The sequence below is a fragment of the Mustela nivalis genome (genome assembly GCF_964662115.1).
Source record: "Mustela nivalis genome assembly, chromosome: 4".
NCBI classification, from domain to species: Eukaryota; Metazoa; Chordata; class Mammalia; order Carnivora; family Mustelidae; genus Mustela; species Mustela nivalis.
In genome coordinates this window covers 64778825-64791583 of record NC_139023.1, presented here as the reverse complement: position 1 = coordinate 64791583, position 12759 = coordinate 64778825, and the positions used below count along the sequence as shown (strand labels likewise).

At 58.2% G+C, this 12759-nt stretch overlaps 1 protein-coding gene and 1 pseudogene across 2 annotated transcripts in view; one reads left to right on the top strand and one right to left on the bottom strand.

The window, feature by feature from the left end:
* SH3TC1 (SH3 domain and tetratricopeptide repeats 1) overlaps positions 1-8620 on the bottom strand; it is a 47628-nt gene extending 39008 nt beyond the window's left edge. Inside the window, exon 1 of the mRNA XM_082727493.1 lies at positions 8487-8620. The gene's annotated coding sequence lies outside the window, so the exon portion shown is untranslated. The remainder of the gene's footprint in view (positions 1-8486) is intronic.
* Positions 8621-11018: 2398 nt separating this feature from the next.
* LOC309863058 (non-histone chromosomal protein HMG-17 pseudogene) lies at positions 11019-12180 on the top strand (annotated as a pseudogene). The gene has a single exon. The product of its transcript is annotated as a non-histone chromosomal protein HMG-17 pseudogene (transcript).
* The last annotated feature ends 579 nt before the right edge of the window (positions 12181-12759 follow it).

The window sequence follows — 12759 nt, the reverse complement described above, 5'->3', positions numbered from 1 at the left end:
AGGACAAAGGCAAGAGACACATTTTCTAGCCAGTGTGGACACCGCGGGCACGGTTACCACCACAGGGAAAGCACGTGTGTCTGCGGAGGCCCAGGGACTGACGGCGGCTGCATGCCCCAAGCTAGAGCCCAGGGCAGGAGGCTGGCCTGGCCACCTCCTCCCTGCAGCCTCAGGGCGTCACGCAAGGAAACGGAGGTTTGGAGAGCCACATGGACAAGGATCCCCTGGCAAGGCCTCCTCAAGGGGGGACCCGGCACTCTGCGCTCCCTTAAACCCACACTGCCACTCTGGGTCCCTGTCTCCTCAGCATCTTTTGCATGGAAGACGGTTAAAGGCTTCCTTCAAGATGAATGCGCCCCAGGAAGCACTGGAAAGTCCCCAAACTGGTTCTGAGTCCCTCCCTTGGGAAAGTTTGCACCTCGGGAGGGGTACAGCCCTGAAGCCCTCAGCCAAGCCTTCTGCAGGATCTTCTAGGGCATTCTCCGAGTGTTCATAGGGGCTCCTCCTTCTCCCTAAATCTAGTCCTTGACAGGCAGACATTCTCCTCCTCAGAGGAGCTCAGTCCTGAGGCAACTCCTGCCAGAAACTAGGACCACAGACATGGATCCAGACCCCGGCTCAGACCCTGGACACCAGCTCAGACCCTGACCCCAGCTTGGACCCTGGACCCCAGCTTGGACCCTGACCCTGGCTCGAACCCAGACCCCGGCTCAGACCCTGGATCCTGGCTCAGACCTTGGCTCAGACCCATACCTTGGCTCAGAACCAGGCCACAGCTGAGACTCTGCTCCCGGCTCAGATCCAGACCTGGACCCCAGCTCAGACCCAGACCCCAGCTGAGACCCTGGCCCTGGCTTGGACCTGGACCCCAGCTCGGATCCAGACCCTGGCTCAGACCCATACCTTAGATGAGACCCTGACCCCAGCTTGGACCCCGACCCTGGCTCAGACCTGGACACCAGCTCAGACCTGGACGCCAACTCAGTAGGGACAGAGCCCTAGGATGAGATGCAGGGGCCAGATGTAGGGGCTGAGAAATACCTTCCTCCCTCTGCTTATTTTTATTGTTTACCTCAGGGGGTAGGTAGCAAGCAGTGGAGACAAATGAAGACAAAAGGCGCTTCTGAACTTGTCGTGTCCTCTTAAAGTACCCCTGATTCTCTGTGACAACCCAGGCGTCCCTGACACCCAGCTGGGATCCCCCAATGGCCTCCCTGGCACATGGCTCAGGCTCCTCCTGGTCCCACACCTTGAGATAGCTCTGCTCTCTGGGGTTCGGACCTCTCCCCACCACCCATGATCTTGGTTCCATTGTCTGAGCTCTGCCTTCCAGGTCCCCACCCATGCAGGACTCGCAGACAAGTTGGGGAGACAGACCTGGAAACAGACTGGGATGATGTAGCTCGATCCTTGCAGTGGCAAAGGGAAGCCTGGGATGGAAAGGAGAGGAGGATGAAATCAAGGAAGGCTTCCTGGAGGTGGACACCTCTGGGCCAAGTCTCAGAGGAAGAGGACCTAGGCAAAGAGGGGGTGTAAAGGTCTTCCCAGGGTCAGGGCTGGACAGAAGAGCACGTAAACCCCACCTCCACCTAGATAATCCTGCTCCACCATGGAAGCTGGAGGGGCTGGGTCACACTCTTGCCCTAAGGGTTAATCCACAACAGGCCAGATCTCTGACTCTCAGGAATGTGCAGACCCTCAGGGTGGGGGGCGGGGTGGGCTATGTGACTACTCCCCACTCACCTGGGGCCCTGGGCAGTAGAAACAAGCCAAGCGAGAGCCCAGTGGCTACGCTTTCTGTAAAGGGCTGTTGGGTGGGTCCCGGATACCTCGAACAGACAAGGCCAAGGAGGCAGCAGTCCCCAAAACGATCAACAAAGCAGGGGCTCGGTGTGCTGGTAAAATCTTATTGACAAACCCAGGCTGGGTTCAGCCCTCTAGTGGGTCCTGCTCTAGAGAATGGGTGGGGTGGGGATTTGTGGGAAGCATCTCAGGATTCACCCACCAAAGCAGGAAGGATTCCGCTCAAAGGCATTCCCTGCTGCAAAGGGACTGGGATATACAGAGGTTCAGGCAGAGGAGGTGGAGGCCAGCCCTGGAGCCAGGGACAGGAACGGGCTTGAGGCTAGCACAGGATAGACTGCATGGAGCTGGGTCCTGCTGACCACCCTGCTTACGACAGTCACTGCACACACAGACAGCTAACTTGTCACGGATCAGCAAGACCCAGCACTTAGAGCACAGGAGATGAGCACGACATAAAGATGGGTGATTGGGTAACAGGCTTACAGATGGGGAACCAAGATGCGGGAAGGGAAGGCCCTTCCCCCAGGGTTGCAGGAAAGCGGGTCCCCATGTCCGCATGGTCCATGCTAAGCAACACCCCATCGTCTGTCCTGGTCTCCGGTTCCACATGTGCGAGATACCGATGTGACCCAGCCTAGTGCCGTCTCCCAGACAGGCAAACATGCAAAGAACCACCTCAGACCTTCCATGGTGCATGCGCACTTCCCTGAACCCTGCCTGGGTCTACAGAACCGGGAAGGTGGGGCTAGAGATGCCTGTCCTTAGCATGCCGGGGTCTGGGGACAGAGACAGAGACAGACAGAGACAGCTGGCCTGGCACCCAGCTGCCCCAAGACACACAGAAAGGGCTAGAACAGGGGGCCGTACTCAGCGAGACTCAGCCCGTGTTTGTTATTTTTTGCCTTAGTGGCTGAAACCACCCCGAAGACGAGTAAAGCTCTAATCCCCGAGATTTCAGGAACTACACTTTGCAAAACAAAGATATTGGGACCAAACAGGCTTCTGATGACAGACGGTCACCCCGGGCCGGGGCACTGGGCTGCAGGAAGCTGTCAGCAGTTCCCGAGCTCCACCAGGACTGAAGACACCCACACCCTCGCCATGGCCCGGGTCATGGTCATCCGACCCCATCAGGACAGGCGGCGCCCTCAAGCCAGGGACCGCTGACTCGGTGGTGCAGCAGCTCCTCCTTAGCCAGGCAGGGCCGGCCCAAGAGCTGGCCAGGTGCCCGGGCGTATCCGCCGGGCAGTCCTCCAAACTGTGCTCCTTCATCTGACCTGGCCAGAAACAGAGCCTTCAGAGGAGGGGTGTCCCTTCTCAGCATCCCCAATAAGGCACCTTGGGTCCTCAGAGGAAGCTGGTCAGAAATGCATAAAGGCTGTCTTCACGGCCCATCCGGGGAGCAAGGCCCTGGGAGCGCGTCCTCCCATCACACCGCAGGGGGGCCCTCCTCTACTACAGGGGAGTGGCCAGTCTCAGGAGCACCCGAGTTTCTCCCTTTGAGGGACAGGCACATCCAGCCCCCTGGACTGTTTGGCTGTGAGTCATGGGGTGACCCAGAGGGCGCAGCATGGAGGATATGGGGTAGAGAGGTCTCCGCCACCCCTGCTCACAGATGAAACCCCAGGGATACCCCGATCCCGCAGAACCTCAGTCCCCAGAGCACCAGCATTACTGACTCTGGGTGGGCCCCCGGGTGGAATTCTGGGCTGGAATTCTGGACATTCTCCGCAGCGCAGTCACCAGGAGGTGGATCTGGAACCAGGCTTATGCAAACATTAACCCAACCCCAGCCTCCCGGGGCACGCAAGTCCTCCCAGCCAGGACCCATCTCCCTGGAAACCAGGCCCAGGTCAAGGGAGGCAGCTGGGTGGAGGTCTGAGGTGGGAATTTCCGTAGGCCCCTTGGAAGTTCCCCTGGCGCGGTGCTGAGGCGGAGAAGGGGGACACTGTCAGCCCCCAGGTCACTGAGAACATTCAGGGGGTCTGTTTGGCTGCTTCCCATTTCTCAGCTCCCCTCTTGGCAACACCTCCTCATTCCCTCCTCAGCCTGGCCTCACCCACCCAGGGCCCCTCAAAACCGGCCTCGTCTACACAGCCAGTTCCCTCATGTTTCACCTCCAGCGGCCCTCTCCTCCCAGGTTCCTCAGCCCAGCTGACCTCAGCACCCCACTGCATACCTCCTCCCCCTTCCTGGTGTTCCTCTTCCTGCGCCTGCTCCTCCTCTCTGTCTACACCGGCCCTGGGAGCTCCCGCCGGTCAGGACTTCTAGAACCTCCTGTCTGCGTGCATCAGCCCAGGGTGCCGTCTATCTCAGGCCTGGCGGCAGAGCTGGAGCCGCAGGGCATTCCCCTGGGAGGGGAACTGGACACCTGCCCCCCCACTGCCCACAGCTCCCCCACCTTCCCCTGAACCACAGTCACCAGCACCAGCAGCCCCCTCTTCCTGTTGACAACGGAGCCTCCAGCCTTGGCCGCATCCGCATGTCCCTCTTCCCGGTCACCTGCTCCACCAGGCTCTGACCCCCACTCCCCACAATCTCCCTCAGCACTGTCTCCTCCCAGCCTCGCCCTGAGCACACAAGCCCACCCTCCTGCAATCCTGGAGTGTCCGGAGCCCGTGGCGCTGTGACTAGGGTCCCTGTAGACACCGTCACCTAGTTAGCACAGAGGGAGCATCTCTGTGGAGCACCTTTGGGAGCACCTGGAGGCATAGCCTTACACAAATGTGCTTAATGACAGAGACACAGGGTCAATAAAGGGGGTGGGGGCGGGCCACACCCCACAGGACACTGAACACCAGCCCGCAGGCACAGGGCCACCTGTCTAAAGGCGCAAAAGGGGCAGACCCCTGAGCAACACACCTCTGATGCGGTAAGTTGGACAGATGCTGACTTTTCCAGCTGCCCACTCTCCAGGCGCTGGCCTTCTTCCCAGCTCTCCGGGGAGGCTGCCGGGCCGGAGGGAAGCACTCAGGCCTGGAGCCGGGCACGGCTGCCAGTGAGCTTCCTAGCCTTGGCTGGTGAGACCTGGAGCACCTGGGAAGGCGCCTGGCAGGACTGAGACACAGCACTCTTGCCCTCTGTCCCACATGGGAGAGGTAGGGTCAGGGTCTCCGTCTCCTCCCCGTGGCCCCCTGCCCCGTGGGCTCTGCCCCGCTGCCCCTTGCCCGCGGACATCCCACCTGCACCCTTCCCACGCCAGCTGCCCAGCTGCGAGGATTCACAGGCCGAGACACTGCTCTGGCAGCAGCCCGGGGTGCCAGCCCTGGGGTCCCCCTCACTCACTGTGGGATGGGCATGTCCTCCACTCCCTTTCCCTAGCAGAGCCCTCCTGCATTCACAGAGGACAGCTCTGCTGTCCAGCCACCCCACATGCCTGCCCTGTGAATTCCCACGCTGGCCACGTGCTACCATGCAGGGGTACTGAAGGGCAAAATTTCAAGGGCTCTAGCCTCTCCTGGCGTGCAGAGGGGGGTCGCACAAAGTAGAGCACTACTGTCACTGCTGCTCAATGAGGGCAGGAGTGGGGGACTAGCCACATTGCCCATCCTGAACTTACCAGCCCCACGCACTGGGGCAAGCACACGTCAGACGGCCCTGCCCCCAGAGCGCTCAGCCTACAGGTAACCACAGCCCAGAAAATGGATGGAAACCAGACAGCACCAAAGAGCCAGGGGCCACCAGACAACCGGGATCCTGCCTGGAGACAGCTGGGAAGACTGCCTGGAGGAGGGGGCTCTGAGCTGGACCCTGGCATGTGACATACACTCCCCTCGGGACTAAACACCAAGCCTGGAGCATCTTGTAGTGCCACCTTGGAGGAGGTGGGAGGGAGGGTGGGATAAGTGACAGATGGATAGATAGACCCCCACAATGATGGGACACAGAAGCCAGTGAAGAGCTCCCAGTGGCCAAAGCTAGAGGCTCAGAGCACAGAAAGGCTGAGTAGGGGAGTGCAGGCGTTATGCAGGCAGTGAACTAGTCACGGGAACAGTGGCAGTGGCTACATGACGTCACACGTGTGTCAAGGACCATGGCAGCATGCAGCACGCGGCACAAAGCCTTGTGGGTGCAGGAGGTCAGGGGACGCTGGGATGCAGGCCGCGTGACACGACGAGGACCATGTTACCCACACATGAACAGCCAAAAGGAACCACGCGTTTGCACGGGGCTCCAGCTGGTCATCCGGCTCCCCACGGGGCAGGGGGACGAATTCTTACACTCCCCATGCGTGAGGAGCAGCAGGAGTCTGAACAACCAAGTAGAAGGAGGGCAGATGTGAAAGCCAAGTTTCTCAGGGCTGGAGGAAATGAAGGAGAGGGGACTGGAATGGTCCCCATGGGGACGGATGAGATGTGGAGACACATTTTACCTGGGGAAGCGCTTAGACCTGCGCACCCAAACCAGATGCACACAGCCACCAACTTAGAGATGTACACACATAGGTTAGTATACTCATAGATCGGTGTCCAAAAGACCCAGGTAGCAACAGGTACACTCAGAGCACACACAGATCTCGCTTCCTAAGACCATTCTTCGACTAAAGGAACCAGGACCCTTGGAAGGATGGCTGACTCCAGGACTAGGCCAGCAAAGGTACACAATAGGCCTGGCTTGTGGCGCCAGCAAGTAATGAAGTGAAAAAATGAACGAATGAATGAATGAATGAATGAAATCACACACATGGGGTGTGCCAAAGGACAGAGGAGCCAGTGAAAGAGCTCCCAATGACCAAGGCTAGAAACATCTGAGCAACTAAATTAATCAGTACTAGATTATAACCCATAGTATAAAATTAGTATGTGAGTCTATCCAACATAAATAAATGACCAAATAAATGAGGGAGAAGGGATAAATGTCCTGAGCAGGAGAGCTCCCAGTGACCCTCAAGAGGACCCCCCCAGTCCCCAGGTGTGTGCGGGTCACGGTAACCTCCCCGCTAAGGGCACAGCGTGGGAGAGCTGGCAGGGGGACTAGGGGACAGGCAAACCTGGCAAAGCCCACCTTGACCATGGGGTCAAAGTCACCATCATTGTGACAGGTCACATTGATGGCATGTGACCTTGACCTGATGGGACGGGCGGGCACTGCACTCCTGGGGTCTCCCCCCCACCCCCTGCCGAGAACCCATAATCCCCCACGGATCATGAGAAATAACCAGACCAGTCCTCACGGAAGGATGCCACACGGACCACCTGCCAGTACTCCTCACGAAAGTCATCGCAAACCAGGGACATCTGAGAAACTGTCGCCGCCCAGGTGAGCCTGGGGAGATGGGACGGCTGCATGTCACTTGATGTCCCCAACAGGATCTTGGGATGGGGGAGGGGACACTGGATGAAGACTAAGGGAATCTGAACCACGTGTGGGCTTTAGCTGATAGTAATGGATCAATATTGGTTCCTCGGTTGTGACGAATGTACCCATCTAATATAAGATGTCAGTAGTCAAAGGAGACTGGGTAGGAGGGGTTATGAGAACTCCGTGCTATCTTGGCAATTGTTTTGTAAATCTAAAACTGTCCTAAAACAACCAAACAGTCCCAGCAAGCCGAAACACTCACAAAGTGTGTGGAGAGAGAAACTTTATGGCCGGAAGATTCCACAGGTGCAGCCAGGCCTGGACCCGACAGCCCCGGGGCGAAGTTCCCTGTCCTCAGGCTGTGGCCTTGGGCCGGCCAGGGAGCCTCCCTCAGCGGGGCTCGGAGGACACAGGGGTGGGGGGTGGGCAGAGCCAAAGATCTGGGTTCACCCAGGCAGGCCTTGGGAGGACCACTGTAGTCACCACTCTAGTCCAGCGGCTACCCTTGGGCAGGGTGTGCGACCCACAGCCTCGGCCTCTCTGTGAATCAAGGACCAGGACCCCTCCACCGGTCCCCTGAGAAGCCTGCAACCACTGTGGAAGGGGCAGTCACGAGGCTTCTTGTGCACACCCAGGAATGGAGGCGTGGAGAGGAGCCGCACCTGGCCCCGGGCTCCCAGAGAGGCCCCTCACCCTGTCAGCCTGTGCAAACTCCCCCACGGGGTGGGGGGACCGTGGGGGCAGAGCCTCCCCTCTGTCCCTCCCAAATCAGGCCCCGTCCCTCTCCTGCTGCCCCTCCACTGCCCCTAGGGCTGTTAGGACTCCGGCCCCTGGGGGCTAGGATGGAGGCTGGAGGAAAAAGGGTGCAGAGACCGTGGTGCTGAAATATACAGAGGAGCAGGGCAGCATCAGGGCAAGGGTAAACTGTAAACTTGCCCCCCACCGCCAGCCACAGCTCCTGCTCTGCTCCAGGTCAAAAGCACTGGAGAGCGGCCACTGACCAAGGGCAGACCTGTGCTGGGCCCCTGGGACGCTCTCACCCTACAGACAGGGAAACTGAGGCACAGAGATATAGAACCACTTGCTCCCAGGTGCTCAGCCAGGATCAGAGCCCCTGGGGCGACAGCCTCCTGAACCCCGCAGAGGCCCCCACAGGTGGGGAGGCACAACCCCATCTCACCATGGCTACCGTGACGACACCCAGCTTCACCCGCCCAGCTCTCCGCCCCTTTCTTGGACGTGGGGACATCAGGATACCCTCCCGTGGCCGCCTGAACCCCAGCCTGACCAGGACCCACCTGGGAGTGGCCCCAAGCGTGGGACTGGGGGTTGCAGTGCAGGGGCGTCTCCTCCTGGCAGGGAGGGCCCCTAGAACTTACCCGGCCAGGGAGGGAGGGAGGCTCCCTGGGGCTGCCACCAAGCCTCGGGTGGCCGTCTGGGGCTCTCAGGAAGGCCGGCCACTTGGCGCAGGCGGGACAGGAAGGTGCACGTTTTCAGCCCGCCAGGCCCTCCAGGCCCCAGTCAGGTGGCCAGAGCAGTCAGCCCAGGTCATTGGTCACGCCCACAGCGGCAGCAGCCCGCCCTGCTTGGAAGGGGCCCAGTCTCCTCCCTGACCTTCCTCTGGCGTATCTGTATAGGAAGTCCCGGGTCAGCATTCCCGAGCTGGGAGGAGAAGAGCAGCCTGGGGCGGGTGGGAGAGGGCGATGTAGGATCCCAGAGGCTCTCACCTCCCCCCACACCCCCCAACGTGGGGGTGCAGGTGCTTTGGGAAGCCTCTGGGAGGGCCCTGCCTTCACTGAGCCGAGGAGAGCTCCCCACTCTCTGGGGCCTGGTTTCTGTAGTTGGGCCTGGGGGCAGCTGGCTGGGGAACTCCGCCAACACTTATTGAGTACCTACTGTGTGCCAGGCTCCAGTGTAACGCCGGCAGCGGGTCAGTAAAGACCGGCAGCGTCTCCTGTGACCCATATTTGTTCATCGTAAGTCACTTGGGCTGTCCTTAAAATCAGATTCTAGACTCCAAACCTGCCACATCAGGATCTCCCAGGTCAGGCCCAGAAATATGTTTTTTTTTTTTAATATTTTATTTATTTATTTGACAGACAGAGATCACAAGTAGGTGGAGAGGCAGGCAGAGAGAGAGGCAGGGGGGAAGTAGGCTCCCTGCTGAGCAGAGAGCTTGATGCGGGGCTCGATCCCACCACCCTGGGATCATGACCTGAGCTGAAGGCAGAGGCCTTAATCCACTGAGCCACCCAGGTGCCCCAGAAATATGGATTTTTAAACAAGTTCCCAAGTGACCTGGGTCCTCAGGTGAGTCTGAGTAGCATCCCAGTCCCAAAGGGCACGTCTTTCTTCAGATAATCAGGCCATGAGCAGAGTTACCTCACAGCATCCCCACCAGGGCCACTGCGTCCTCATCTGGCAAGTTTTTTTTTAACCTTTTTGTGCTTCTGTCCCGCTCTTCAGACAGAGGGAGGCAGACACTCAGCTTATCAGTGTTTGGGAGCATAAACAGGTTAGCAAGTGTGGGGGCCCCAAGCCAGTGCCCGTCCACACCCCCGATGTGTATTCTCACCAGGCATCCTGGTGACTGCCTCTCAGCCACAGGGGTGGATGTGCTGGGGGCTGGGGGCCACTGCTGGCTCCATGGAGGGGGCAGGACGGGCCCAGCCTGGGGGCTGGGTGCCCACTTCCCGTTACAGCGTTGGATGGGCTTCTGCTGGCCGACAGCCCTGACACCATCCCTCCATCTAGAGACCTAGGCTGGCTTTGTGCAGAGCCTCATGGGCTTGCTGTGTGTCTGGTCCCAGGACGCGGCTTCTTCCAGGCAGAAGGCCAGGGTTTGGAGCTCCCAGCTCCCATCCCCTACAGTGAGCACCACCCACCATCAGCTGCCCTCTACCCACACAGCTTCGAGAGTCTCTGAATCCCTTTCCACAATTCAAGGGGTAGAGACGCCACAAGTAAGCCAGATATCCTGCTCTTCCGGAAAATCCCGGAGCCTGGCTACACAGGGCAGCGTCCCCACCTGGCCCACTTGGCAGGGGGAGCCCGGGCAGCTCCATGGGCTCACTAGTCGGCGTCCTGCAGGGACAGAGCTGTTACCTGGCTTCCCCCGGGGCCAGTCCCCAGGGACCTGCCCAGCGTTCTGGGGCTCCCAGGGACTCTCCAAGCTCTTGGACAATGCCGCAGGCCTGCACTGACCTGCAGGGCGCCATCCACGCCCAGGGGAGTGTGCGGGTTCCCAGGCTGGGGGTTCAAAGTCGTGGAGGGTCTGCAGGGGTTCAGCCCCTCACTCAGGCTTCCCCTGCCTGCACCTTTGATTGCAAAGGCTTTGACCAACCAGCCGGGTCAGCCCTGGCCCTGAACCCAGGTGGGATGACAAAGGTCCCAGGCCCCACAGCACTGTGGACACTGTCTGACCCTGAGAGTTCCCAGGCTGGGGGGTTCTACTGTGGGATTTCCCACCACAGGAATGTTGGGGTCTAGAAGCTCTGTTCCCCCGGCCTGGTAGCTTCTCTCAGGATCGAGCTGGGTCAGGGCCCCCGTGTTCTTAATCCCAGCTCCATTGCAGACAATACACACCTGTCTCTGGGCTTCAGTTCCCCTGTGTGAGCTAGAAGTGGCTGGGCTAGGAGCTCTGCAGGTCATGGTCATAGAGCTGGGGCTCGCCCAGCTGCCAGACAGCCCCCTGCGGGATCATGCCCTCCCCCCACATCTCCATGTGTGGTCCCGAGAACTCGCTCAGTGACACAGCACTCCCACACCTCCGTCTCCAACCCATTGTCAATGGGCTGAGAATCAGGACAAGACACACCAGGGTTTCCTTGGCGTGGATGAGATGGTTGGCGCTTTCCCCACGGAGTCCAGAATTCACTTAAAAACAAAGCACCTGAGAAGAAGACGACCCCCGGACCGGCCAAAGCTCACGCGCCGCTACATGCTACATCCCCGTGTCCAGCGCTTACATCCCGCCGCCGTCGCCACCGTGCCCAAGAGAAAGGCTGAGGGGGATGCTAGAGGAGATAAAGCCAAGGTGAAGGACGAGCTGCAGAGAAGATCTGCAGGGTTATCTGCGTAACCTGCTCCTCCAAAGCCAGAGCCCAAGCCTAGAAAGGCCCCAGCAAACAAGGGAGAGAAGGTACCCAAAAGGAAAAAAGGGGAAAGCTGATGCCAACAAGGATGGGAATAACCCTACAGAAAACGGAGATGCCAAAACAGACCAGGCACAGAAAGCTGAAGGTGCTGGAGATGCCAAGGGAAGGGTGTGCGTTTTTGGTAACTGTGTACTTCTGGTGACTGTACAGTTCGAAATACTATTTTTTTTTATCAAGTTTTATAAAAATGCAGAATTTTGTTTTACTTTTTTTTTTTTTTAAGCTATGTTGTTAACACACAAAACACTTCATTGTTGTTTTGGGGGAAGGGCATATGTCACTAATAGAATATCTCTGAAGCTAGATTGACACACGGGGAAAAACACCTTTCCCTCCTAGTTTTGAGAAACTTCCTCTTGGCTCCCAGGAGGAGGGGTTCCTTGATGTTGACACCCATGAGCCGCCCGGGTACAAATCCTTTGGTGGCGTGGAAAAAACTAAAATTCAGTTTTTATGTCCTCTTCTCCCTCTCTGCCTTCAACATAGACTCGACTCCCTTAAACCCAGAGACCTGTTGGAACCTGACCCCCAAGACATGGTTCCCAGTACGTCAGGCAATCTGGACTTGACAGAGTGTCACCACTGAGATGGCGTCCCTCAAAGGAGGTCCTTTTTTAGCTCGTGGATCTTCAGATGGAGAGCCCTGCCATTTTCATTTCATCTCCTGAAAGTCAGGGTGGGCTTGTGAAAAGTTGTTAAACAACATGCTAAATGTGAACTGTCCGCCCTCACTCTAAACCTCCCTGCTCCGAGCATCACATGAAGACTGCATTGGGTTTTATAGTGGCTTTCTGATTTTGGTAGTCCATTGACAAAGGAAGTTTGAAAGTTGTTGTATACTGTTAACGATTGTCTGCCCATGTCCTGCCTGAAATGCCATGGTTGTTTATGAAAAGTATCTTTAATAAAGCTGGATACAGTTTGGCTTGGGGAAAAAAAACAAAAAAAGCACCTGAGTCCTAAATGTATTGTCTTCATCTTTTAGAGACCATATTAGAAATCTTGCTTAAAAAAAATTAAAAAATAAAGCCAAGTGCACCTTCCTTTCAGCAGCCGTGACCTGAAAAGGCTGACCTCACCACCTGTCACCTGAGGAGACACAACTGGACATGGCTGGACAGGGCCGTTTGCAAGACAAGGTTTGTGCCTCGTGGGGGAGCCCTGAGGGCACACATGGCCAAGTGCAGAGGACCCACGGAGGCTAGGAGATCCAGAATGTGAGCAGGTGTGTGCAGAAAGGACCGCTGGGTCCAGTTCCCTCTGGGATACACAGCACTGCCTGCGGCCGGAGTGAAACATCAGCAGGTGGGGACCAGGGATGACCCGGGTGCCTCCAGCAGCTGCCACCCAGCTCTCCACACGAAGGGGGGGGGGGTCACACACACCCCACGGCCACGGACTTGAGCTTGCTTCTTCTGACTGGGGCACAGGGCTGTCCTCATCACACCCCCGACACGTGGCCTGGAGTCCCTCAGGGGCTCCGTGGTCCCAGCGT